The sequence below is a fragment of the Gavialis gangeticus genome, unplaced genomic scaffold, assembly GCF_001723915.1.
Source record: "Gavialis gangeticus isolate Ggan-Ray unplaced genomic scaffold, GavGan_comp1, whole genome shotgun sequence".
NCBI lineage: Eukaryota > Metazoa > Chordata > Crocodylia > Gavialidae > Gavialis > Gavialis gangeticus.
The window spans coordinates 6,058,301-6,069,693 of NW_017729006.1; the positions used below are offsets into that span (position 1 = coordinate 6,058,301).

Sequence of the window (11,393 nt, forward strand, 5' to 3'; positions counted from 1 at the left end):
GGGCGGGTGTGTGTGAGTATCTAAACTTGATCAATGAGCATCACAGCTGGGACAATAAGGGCTTATTTCCCAGACCAAAGTGTTAAGGAAAAGAGGTGTATCTGGATAGGAACAGAAGTCAAACCACTGTGCTCCATGTTTCTTCTCATGAAGCAGCACGAAGTCATGAAGTCATTTAGTGAACAAGGACACTTTCAAAGTGTGGAGTGGAAGTGTGGCCCAGTAAGAGCAAAATTCTCTCTCTCTTTTGTGTTTCTTCTCTGATTCATAGTGCCAACAGCACTATGACATTCCAGCAGTTACCATTCGTGTGGATTCCTCATTCAAGGAATGATAGCTGCCTTCTTTTCAGCACGTAACTATAGGAAAGGAACTTGGAGCCTCCCATTGGCCACACCAGGTGCTTTACCTGAAAGTTGTGTTGGCCGTGTTTGTGGCCCATCCAAAAAAGTGGGACTCCCACAAGCCAGTTATAACGCTCTAAAGTTTTGTGTTTTAATAAATAAATAGCTTTTGCTTATTGTAAGCTTTCAAGAGAAAATGAGAATTTTTAATCTGTAAGAGAAATCTCTATGACAACTGTCATAGAAAAATCCAGTGTTTTCCTTTGTTTTGTTTGTATTTAAATCAGAAAAGTCAAGGAAAGTAACTTTTAAATCAACGTTAAATATATGCTCTACATATTGCACTGTATAAATATCTTAAGTAGGTGTTTGCCTTCCCATGTATGAATAGGTACTTATCTGTTTTATTTGTCTCCATTTATTATTTCCCACTGGCTTCTGTGTATGCGTATAGAACATGAACCTCACTGGATGTTCTGAATAGAATTAATCTCATCCACTCAAACTTGGAAACATTTTGTTTTGCAAACTTGACACATGCAAATGCGATACCTGCTATGTCTTTAAAGTCTCAGCTTTTAAGGCTCTTCCTCCCTCCAGCCCCCCTACAGTCCTGACATCAGCTGTGTGAGACATGAAAGAAAACAAATTGAGATTGGGATAGTTCAGGGTATTTCTACCTGGAGCTCTGAGTTCAGCCCTCTAGCTCTTATACTAAAGCATCAAAAAGCTGCCTATTAATGGTTCTATTGGTACTGGTTTGGAAAAAAAGGAATGCAATTTAAAAGAACACCAGTAACAATAGGTCTTTTAACCTTTTTTTTTAATTTCTAAAAGCTCATGAATATTATCATACTTGAAAATAGTATCTATTTATACTTTTCCACTTGTTAATTATCAGGTTCTAGGCACTGATATCAACTCAATGGCTGCATCTACATGAGACGCTGATTGCATAGTAGCTTGTTACTACTGCACAGTATCATCATGTGGCACAAAGTGTGACACAACGCTACTGTGCAGTAGTAATGAGCTACTGCACAGTCCGTATGACCAAAAAACGATTTGGGGATGCTACTTCATAGTAACACTAATTATTGTCCGGATATTTAGTACTTGTGGATGCAGGTACTAAATGACTGTGCAGTAACAACTGTGCAGTCAGCCTCTCGTATAGATGCAGACAGTGTTACTTAATACTGTGAGATTTTATGCGTTTATTTTATTCTCCATGGAGAAATTTTCTTAAGATGTCTCTAAATGTGAATATGGCCCATTTTTAAGAGGACAAAATCAACAAAAGACTCCAGAATGCTAGAGACAATATTCTCGGCCCTCTCTACTGCAGGTAGACTTAAATAGTAAAGTACTAGAGAATTTTAGAGTCTTTGGATTTTGGAAGCTTGTGTTTGATGTCTTATACTCATTGTCATTGATTTCCTTACTTGAAGGAACAGTGTTCAATCTTGAATAAACCTGCTTTCAATTTCCAGTGCATCTTTATGACCAAATAAAATTGATGTTGGGAATAAACTAAAATCCAAGTTTTAAGCCATTTGTCTAAATGCACAGACTGGAGCGTGAAGTCTTCCAAAGTAGTTATAATTTGAATTTCTAATGTAAAAACAAGCAAGGGGAGGGAAAAGTTAAAAGATAAAAACTCTAGACCTTTTTTTTCTCACGTCTGCACAAGTGAGCAAAAATCAGCATGACTATTTTTGTTTCTTTTACTGATTACCTTTGAGGCAAAAATATTGTGTTCTGTGACTTCCTGGTGCTTAATGTTCCTGGTTAAATCACGTTGACATTTGTTTTCTTCAAAGACTATTATAAATTTAGTTCTAAGTGGCATTTACTGAAATGATGGGTGAGAATTCATTTCTTTAGGATTCAGTCAAGACAGTTCAAGGCAGTAGAAAAAAATTAACCAAACACAGCAACCAAACTCTTTTGCTAGAGTTTTCCATTAAACTCATTAAAGATATTAAAGTGGGAAAAGTATTTGCCCATCAAGTACAATCGTACTAAAGTTACTGCATTTACTCTTATGCCACATGCACCTTCCCCCTAAAAATTAGCCTTCCAAAATTGGGGTGCATATTTTAATCAGGGAAGCTGCTTTTATTCTGCCCAGAATAAAAGCTTGGAGATACTGTAAGACGACTGCTTTTTCTTTTCCTTCTGATGGTGGGAGGGGTAGAGTCCAGTAGAGGCAGATCAAAGGTGGTACAGTTGATTTTTCTGTCCTAAAGTACTGAGAAAGTAGATTGTCCGCATGGCTCATTGTAATCTACCTGATTCCTGCTCCACAAGTGCTAATGACCCCCTCTCCTGTTTAATGGTCTTGTCATTCCACTATTCTTTATTTGGCAATTTTGCTGCTTGTTCTCCTGGTCTCTCTTCCCTTACTGCAAACCCCTGCAGGCTGGTTCAGCTTGGTTCAAAATCCTAGATTTGCCAATGGAGTTCTCTCTCCAGCAGTAGTTACAGTTTCAGCTTTTGGCTAACTATCTATAACTCCACAAAAATCTTTTTTTTCTTCATTCTGTCTCCCCAAAAAGGGGGTGAATGTCTTTTTTGGGGGCATGTGGTATGCAAGAAAATGGGGTAATTTAGAATCTCATAAACTGGATTCTAGGCCTAGGTATTACAGTGCCTGTTTAAACTCTGGTTGGGAGAAGCAGCACAAAGATCTTTTGCTTTTGCTCTGGTCTAGTAGAGACAGAACAAGTCATATATAATGTGGCCCTCAGCTGTCTATAATCTCCATGAACCACCCTAACATCTAGAAGTTCATCAGAGGCTGCAAGGCTCTGCCCAAGCCCATTTTCTACGGGTATACTCCTTATACCTGGGACTGCAGGGGACTCCTTTAGAGCCAATTGCACCAGCTGGAGATTTCCATATGATGCAGAATCCCCAAAAGCGGGTTAAATCTGCCTCAAGGCTGCTTCTGTCAAAGTGATTTATGCCAGCCTTAGGATACTAGAAAACCATTCACCTATGGTACAACCAGTTTGATGCTCAGGATGAAGATGATGGTCATTTGTCTGCTACCTTGGCAATTTTAGCTTTAAAAAAAACAACCTTTTAAAATCTTAAGATATTGTTTAGATTTGCTGTTATCTTAATTAGACTTAAAGTTGCATAACCTTTTATTTTAACAATCTTGTTAGATACTTCTAAATTTCGCCTGCAACTGTCTCATTTGTTTTATCTTGCTACTGTTGATGGACTTTGCTGGAAAAATGAGTAATTGGAATATATTTGCTATTTTTTTTCCAAGGTCTCTTGTATTGCCTGAAATTAGGAAATTCTGCACAAAATGAAATGCAGCATATCTATGGAAGTTTTCTTTAAAAGACTGTCTCGTGGATAGAGCGAGTGTGGATTGGAATGTGCTATATTTTAACGAGAAGTTCTGCAATTAAAGGAAAACTGTAGCTATTTTGTGCAACCCATCTGTTGAAAAGTATATAATTTAAGAAATTGTTTTTACCCAAAACAATCTGTAAAGAGCATTGGACCATTTGTTTCTCTTCTATGAATTAGGCATCATTTGTAATACTGGAGGTAGTATATCAAGGCCTCCCACTGTCCGATAACATGTTTTTGCTATTATGCAAAAGTGGGCAACACACTGGTCTGAGTGGAATTCACTTAAGGCAAATTAGCCTTTTCAACCTGTGCCTAGTAGCTGGGGCCTTCTCAGGGACTAGCACAGAGTTCAGATGCCTTTCATCAACTGTTTGAATAGCCACCAAGCTTCGGCAGAAATTAGTGGCTATGCTGCACCTAGGACAACCACTTAAAAAGCTTCCAGACAGGCTCAAAAACACCTTTAGTCACACCAGCTATACCTGTAGCTTTAGCCACACCAGCTCCAGAATGGAAGCACCTAATGTGTTTTCTGACTGCAAGAGCAGGGGCAGTTCAAATTACTCTTTGAAAACTTAGACAGCTAAATGCTGATTAAGTACCATTAAATACCTAACTTTTACTATCTTTTTTCCAATGCCTAATGAAGGGTGTTTGTGCCCAAAAGCTTGCAATTAAATTTTTTTTTTTGCAAAAATCTTGTTGCTCTAATAAAAGATATCACCTCTACCAGGATTGCTTTTTCCTCTAGACCAATACAGCTACAACCTAGATACCTAAATACCTAAAGAACATATTTAAAATTGGCCCTTAGAGGGTGTCCTTTCAGAGGCGGGAACACGCTGACATTTATGGGAACAATGTATATAATGGAAATTTTTTTCTTTGGATTATAGGATCTGTAGTCAAATAAGATGGAAGCTTTTTAGTAGCATCTGACAGTGGATTATAGTTGAGTCCACACCACCCACAATGTTACTTTGTCAGCAAAATTTGTGTGGCCCGCAGGAGAGTAGGAGATACCAGCTATTACTGAAATACTTGTATTCCCTGGTATTTTTCCAGTCACACTGCTATTGAACGGCAGTGTGCCCTTTGTCAACAGTACTGCTGAAGTGAGCAAAATGGATACAGTTTACCTTTGCAAGAATGACCCAGAAGATGGCTGACACTCATGCTGTTTCCTCCCTCAAACCATTCATTGCAGTAATAAATGAGCACTTCACTTGAACAGTGGACAGATGCTGTCTATTTAGAAAAGTGAGTCATTCACACCCAATTGTTATTACTGAAAACCTGCGGTGCTTAAATATGTTTTATATTCATAACATTCTTTAATCAGTATTGAACTGCTTTTCTTTCTTCTGCCTTTAGGTTTTGTTTTGACACAACACAGGAATGATTGTAAACATGAATAACACAGTTAGTTCTTAGCCGGTAAAGGCATATGGGTTATAACTGTTCATAGTCTTCTAAAATATAATGGTAGTACAATATTAGGTCCCTGATGCCTGTGTTCTTTCTGCCATAGGTGTTGGATTGAAACCTAAGTCAAGAAAACAACTTGCAAGATGAAAAGCTGGCTGCAAAAGGTTGTCTGCAACCTAGTGGATGCTTGAAAGAGTGCAGAAAGCTTTCTTACTTGCAGAGCTGATAGAGCTGCTCCACATGAACATTGTTCAAGACATCAGTTCTCAGCCTTTTTCGTGGAAGCTGCGCTGGTTTTCACCAGACCAAGGCCTCAGGCTCCCGTTCAGTTGCAAATTACGGATTAGAATGTATACAAATGAACAGGAGGCAAAAGGCACTAATTACAATGGAAAGTGGTACATGGGCTTGCCAGGGAGCAGAGTTACTAGTCACAAAAGTCTAATGCTCCAGTATCAGTTTGATGTTCCAGATATTTACACTGCAATGTAAACTTTTCACTCTCTTTAATGTTGTCATCCTGAGTGGAATGTTCCCAGAGTGGAAGTGATGGGGCAATAACTTAAGCCAGGGGCTTTCAACCTTTTTTGGTCAATGTACCCACAGTGGCCAGTCGAGAAGCAGGTAGTCTCCCGGCGGCCGATTGACAACCGGGGAGGGGATGGGAAAAAACGGAAGTGTTGGCAAGGCACAGCACTTGGTGCCAGCAAAAACAAAAGTGCAAGTGGAATGTGGTGCACAGCAGCGCAAAGTGCTGAGGGCCCCGCTTCTCTGTGCCACCGCCGCATACCCCCTGGGGCATTCCCAAGTACCCCCAGGGGTACGTGTACCCCGGTTGACAACCCCTGACTTAAGCCATTACTTGCATTCCCATAAAAGAGAAGTACTCAATTGCCAAGTGTTGTACATCATGCCTCTTCCTTAGCCTGCTAACTTTCCACACCTGCTTCATCTACTTGTCCATAAGGTGAGAAAGTCAGTGTCTCCAGCATCACCAGTCCTACTCCATGGCATTCTGTCTCTAGGCAATATTCAACTAAGTATTGAGGATGAAGTCTTGTTTCCTTGGACCCTTGTCAGCATTTTTTGTTAGTGGACACAGAAGGGCTCCAAGCCATAGAAATTCAGAGCTGCCAAATTTTGTTCAGCTACATGCATGTCACTCCCCTTTGGTGATGTGTCAGGGGGGCATGTGCCCCCCCCCAGATTTCTGCACCACAGCGAGGAATGGGGCTGTCCAGAGCCAGGGCCCAGCAGCACTGGGGGTGGTGGTAGCACATGATATCTGTGCCAACAGTAGGGCATGGAGCTGCAGCCTGGTTGGACCCAACACCCGGCAGCAGTGGCCGTATCAGTGCAGAGTAGTGCCCCCCCAACAGCAGCAGCAGTAGTGTGGAATTGTACCCCCCTCACCGTCAGCACTTACATACTGTCTACATCACTCTCAGTCTGAGATGTGCTGTTCAACAAGGTGGGAGCTAACAGAAGTCTATCCCTTCAGGGTCCACTGAAGGGAGTAGGAATTGGGAAAAAACCAGGTCAACATGTGGGAATTGGGGTGACTGGGGTGCTTGGAGAAGTCAGTGAAAAATCCAGGTATTAGATGGAATCAAGGCAGGTTGCAAGGGGGCATGGGGACTCAGGGTGGCAACAAGCATGTCTGTTGTCTAGGCCCTGAAATCCCCCTCCAGAAAATTTGAGAGATTGGCAAGATCTGGGAAAAGCTCTACTTCACTGCTCATCCCCATCGCTTTGGGTCTTCTTTCTTTTGCTTTCTCCCCGTTCTGTTTCTCACCCTAGCAAAGCATAGCAATCTGCTCCCTTGAAAAGGAACATCAGTGTGTAGAGAAAACAGTCTTTGCACACAGTGCAGCTGTCCAGAAACAGTAATTTTGCTGTCAGGAAGGAAATTCCTGCAATTATACTGGATATATAATGTTCCAACAGTGCCAATGTAATCTGTGCTAGGATAGCTAAGCATGCATCATCCCCAGTACACAGTATGTACTTTTCTGTGCAAGCGGAGAAAAGAGTCATTAAACATGCCCACAATTTTCCTTAAAGCATGTTGTACTGTACCTGGTAGTTTGCATAATTCCTAAATTGCCTCAATCTTTAGAATTTGCAGTTACTTAACTTTTCTCTCCCCATTAATAGACCCCCCAACATGGTAAAAAAGGAGAACCGGATAAGTTAGATGGCTTGCATCTGCCTAGCAGAAGGCTGAGACAAGAGCATTTGTATGTGTTTAATCATATCAACCTTTCAGATCCCAGGCCCCCATGCAGCAGTGAAGCACTCTGGCCTGGGAACATTTCCCCCAGGCCAGGTCCCTACTGAGTAGGTTGGTAACAGAGGCTTCCTCAGCCTTGAAAACAGACACTTCAACAAAATGCTTCAGCTGCTGCTCTTTCCCACCCAGCTGTTTGGTTGGTTCTCTGATGAGTAGGATGATGAATCTAAGGCCTATGCACTTCAAGGCCAGCAGTAGAGTAAATGCCTCAGTAGCCTTCCTGTCAGTTGGCAGGAAGGTAAGGTTCTAGTTGAGTGCTTAGACAAAGCAGCAATTACTTCCAAAGGCCACAGAGCTAATCAGCTGTCTCAGTTCACTACCTCTGTAGCAGCTCTCTGACTACCTGTCTCTTTCCTGACCGACCCCCATCAGCTCTTAGGATAAGCGATGTTTTTCTCCATTTTTCTTTTAAGTCAGAGATGTTAAAGGCATGTTCACACTCCAGTGTTCCACCAGGAGGGTGTCTAAACTGGCTGTATGGACCTTTAGAAACACAGAGTACTTAGGATGAGGATGGGGGCAGACTGCTAACAGACCCATCCTTTGCTGCTCCTTCATTCACATTCTTATCTCCTAAAAACAAAAAAAAAGCTAACCGCCATGAAACCAGCTGTCAATTCTGTAAGGCCTTCTTGGATGTAACCCAGAATGTAGAAGGCCATAGCCTCAGCTGCTATTGCTTAGGGTAGCCCCATCAGAATCAAAAGAGCACTGTCAATTTAATACCAGATCAAAACCTATCCCAGAAATTATTTTAACTTGCTTAGCACAAAAAGCTTCAATTAAGCTGATAAGAACTCAAAATAAGTGTCCCCAAGACATCAGAGTGGTTCTTCAGCACAACTAGGAATGACCTAGATCATGACATTTGATAATTTAACGGGGAAAAAAAGCATGAAGGAGGAAGAGGGGAGTCTCTCCTTTTTGGATGCTCTCTTTATACACTACAAAGTAAAAGGGACACAATTCTAATTTTTTGAAGTATTCTTTGGAGAAATCAGCTCTGAAAAGAGGCAAGGGCTGGTTTGGATTAGCTGTATAGTTTGGAGCTTTCAGGCCAGTTATGGCTACAACACATTCCAACTCTCCTGCCAGCTTTAGAGGGAGGCATGTTTTGTCTAGATCAGGGGTGGGCAAAATGCGGCCAGCAGGCCAGATGCAGTCAGATTTATCTGCCCCTGGCTGCCAGTCACATGGCCCTCGATGACTTGTGAAAACTCAGTAAGCGGCACTCTGCCCAAAATAATTGCCCGCCCCGGTCTACATGATTCCCCCAGTGAACAAGCTTGCTTTAAAATTCACAGAAGTTTCAAGTTGATCTTAATTCTAGCTCTAAGTAGCTGTAGTAGGACCAGATGATTTAAAAAACCATAAGCAGAATTTGAGACTTTTAAAAAAATCTGAGTCTGGTACAAATACTTAGAATTGGATTAATTAGATCATTTTGAACGTAGAATCAATGAGTCAGAAGGGACCTAGACAGATCATCGAGTCCAACCCCCTGCCATGGGCAGGAATGAGCACTGGGGGTGGCAGGGGTCATAAGACCCCAGCCAGGTGCCTATCCAGTCTCCTCTTGAAGATTTCCAGGGAAGGCAAGAGCACCACCTCTCTGGGAAGCCTATTCCAGGCTCTGGCCACCCTTACAGTGAAGTAGTTCTTCCTAATATCTAGCCTAAACTTATCCTCCCTCAGCTTGTGGCCATTGTTCCTGGTGACTCCAAGGGGGGCCCTGGTGAACAGACCTTCCCCAAGTCCCTTCTGGTGGCCCCTGATAAGGTTGTAGGCAGCCACAAGATCCCCCCTCTCAGTCTCCTCTTGCGGAGACTGAAGAGATTCAGGTCCCTCAGCCTCTCCTCATAGGGCTGGCCACATCAGAGGATTTTAACCCAGGGATAGAGATCTTCAGATCATCTTAGATAAATCTAACCTAGTGTGAAAACAAATATATAAAACCAGACTGAAGTGCAAGAATCAGAAAATACTTCCTTTAAATTAAAAACATCTTTGGTCTTGTACAAACATTCAGTTTCTCCTAGGAGAATTGCTGCTCTCCTAGGAGAAACGACGAATATGCAGATGTTCAGGCCTTTTTCCAGAGTAAAAATGGCCACTCTAGAAGAAAAATAACATGGCACAACCAGGGTTAAATCACTTCCAGGAGAGTTTCTACTAAGAAAGCAAATGTCTGTACATGCTGAGGAGACAGGCTGACCATGGGATGTCATCTGTTGCGAAGCAGAATAAGGAAGTCTGCAGAGCATACTGTGATGTGTGCAAACCTCTCTCCCCACCCCTACCTCACTGCACAGTATCAGCACTGCAGCTCTCCACTCTTCAGGGCTTAATTCAAATGTCTGTACACATGGTTGTGTACGTTTTTCTACCATGAGAATTTTCCTAAGTTATTTGAACGTGGGTATGCAGCCTTTGTTTTTACATATTTTGGACTTTTTTATATTTTGAAATTAAGATCTCTGTTTAATTTTTGAAGCTCACTATCATATAGCACCAAATTTTTTTAATCCCTCCAGGGAAAAAATTGAAATAATTTAAGATGTAAATACTTTTTCCCCCTCCCACCAACATTTAAAAATAATTATGGGTGATGGAAGAGTGGTGAATGCCCCAAAGGACCCTTTCTTATCTTGTGTATGCTGATGAAAACTGCAACCTCTTGCACTCAGGATTATGGATGCTGCTCCTAATATGCAACATTGAGAGTTTATCACTGCAAAGGTGCTAGGAAGATAGCACAGCTACAACTCCATTCCCCCTGAAAAAGCCTACTGTCAAGCCAAAAGGAGGCACATCGTGTACAGAAGTGAGCTCTAAGTTGGTTCCAAAGAAAGGTCATTTAGTTTATACAATCCAGGCAGTTATTTTCTTCTATATAATGAACACAAAGTTGGGTTCTGTGGTAACTATTCTAATTTGTACTTTTCTCCCCACTGCCCCAAGTTGGTTCCTTCAGGAACTGAAAGCAGGATCTGATGCCCTAGGCTGACCAAGTGTAGTGCAGATCAGAGCTGAAGAGCTAAAAAGTTAAGATTTGAGATTCATTTAAATATATCAAGCAGCCACTTCACACCCCCACATATTTTGTATGCTCTGTAGATCAGTAACTACCTCCCTCTGGGTTTGGAAAGTTTTGCACATTTGGGCTGCTGTTCCATTCTAAACACTATAAACAATTTTTCACTGTGCCTATTGTTTGCAATACCTAGGCCTCATCCACTGCATTTTGTAATACTGTTCCCAGAAAGCCACAGGTGTGCACATTAGTAGAATCACTGGCTTGTAGAATCACTGACTTGTGAAGCACATGACTGAAAGCAATCTCCTGTAAAATAGGCAGCCTGCTAATACGCACTGACTTTGTGTTCTGCTTTTAGAGCACAGAACTCCAGGCTTGGCTTCGGGGGAAAGTAGCATTAACTTCCTTGAGGGCTATAGGACTCAGAAGCTATGAAAGTTTGGCCACTTATTTGATATTTAAATATACATAAACTTTACATAAATATTATAAACTTTACATTACCTACTAAGGTTTGAGTTGAATAAAGTTTGGTCATTTGACCGGTCAAATATTGGTCAAAAATTTTAACAAATTGCCAATAGGTCCAGCTCGTACACAGAAAAGGCAAAAATTTTCCATTAAGAACTGTGTCAAAAACAATAAAAAATCATTTTCTGGTAAGAAAACTACAAAAAATGTAGCTTTTTTTGTAAAATTGCTTTAATCTTTGATTGGTCAAAAAATATGCAGTCAATGCACCAGTCAATTGACAATATTTGACTGGTCAATTGACTAGCTTGCCAGCCCACAAACTTTGAGATGAAGGGTCCTGTTGTCTTACTCTAATGACAAGTATTTTTGATGGTTAACAAGTAAATTACGTATTATCAAACAGCAGATCGTTAGTATTTTTAAAACATATTGGGCATCT

The 11,393-nt window shown here is 41.2% G+C and overlaps 1 protein-coding gene across 1 annotated transcript in view; it reads left to right on the plus strand.

Moving 5' to 3' along the window:
• The window catches only part of LRRC3B (leucine rich repeat containing 3B), a 15,400-nt gene extending 6,771 nt beyond the window's left edge, over positions 1–8,629 (plus strand). Inside the window, exon 2 of the mRNA XM_019508778.1 lies at positions 5,254–8,629. The gene's annotated coding sequence lies outside the window, so the exon portion shown is untranslated. The remainder of the gene's footprint in view (positions 1–5,253) is intronic.
• The last annotated feature ends 2,764 nt before the right edge of the window (positions 8,630–11,393 follow it).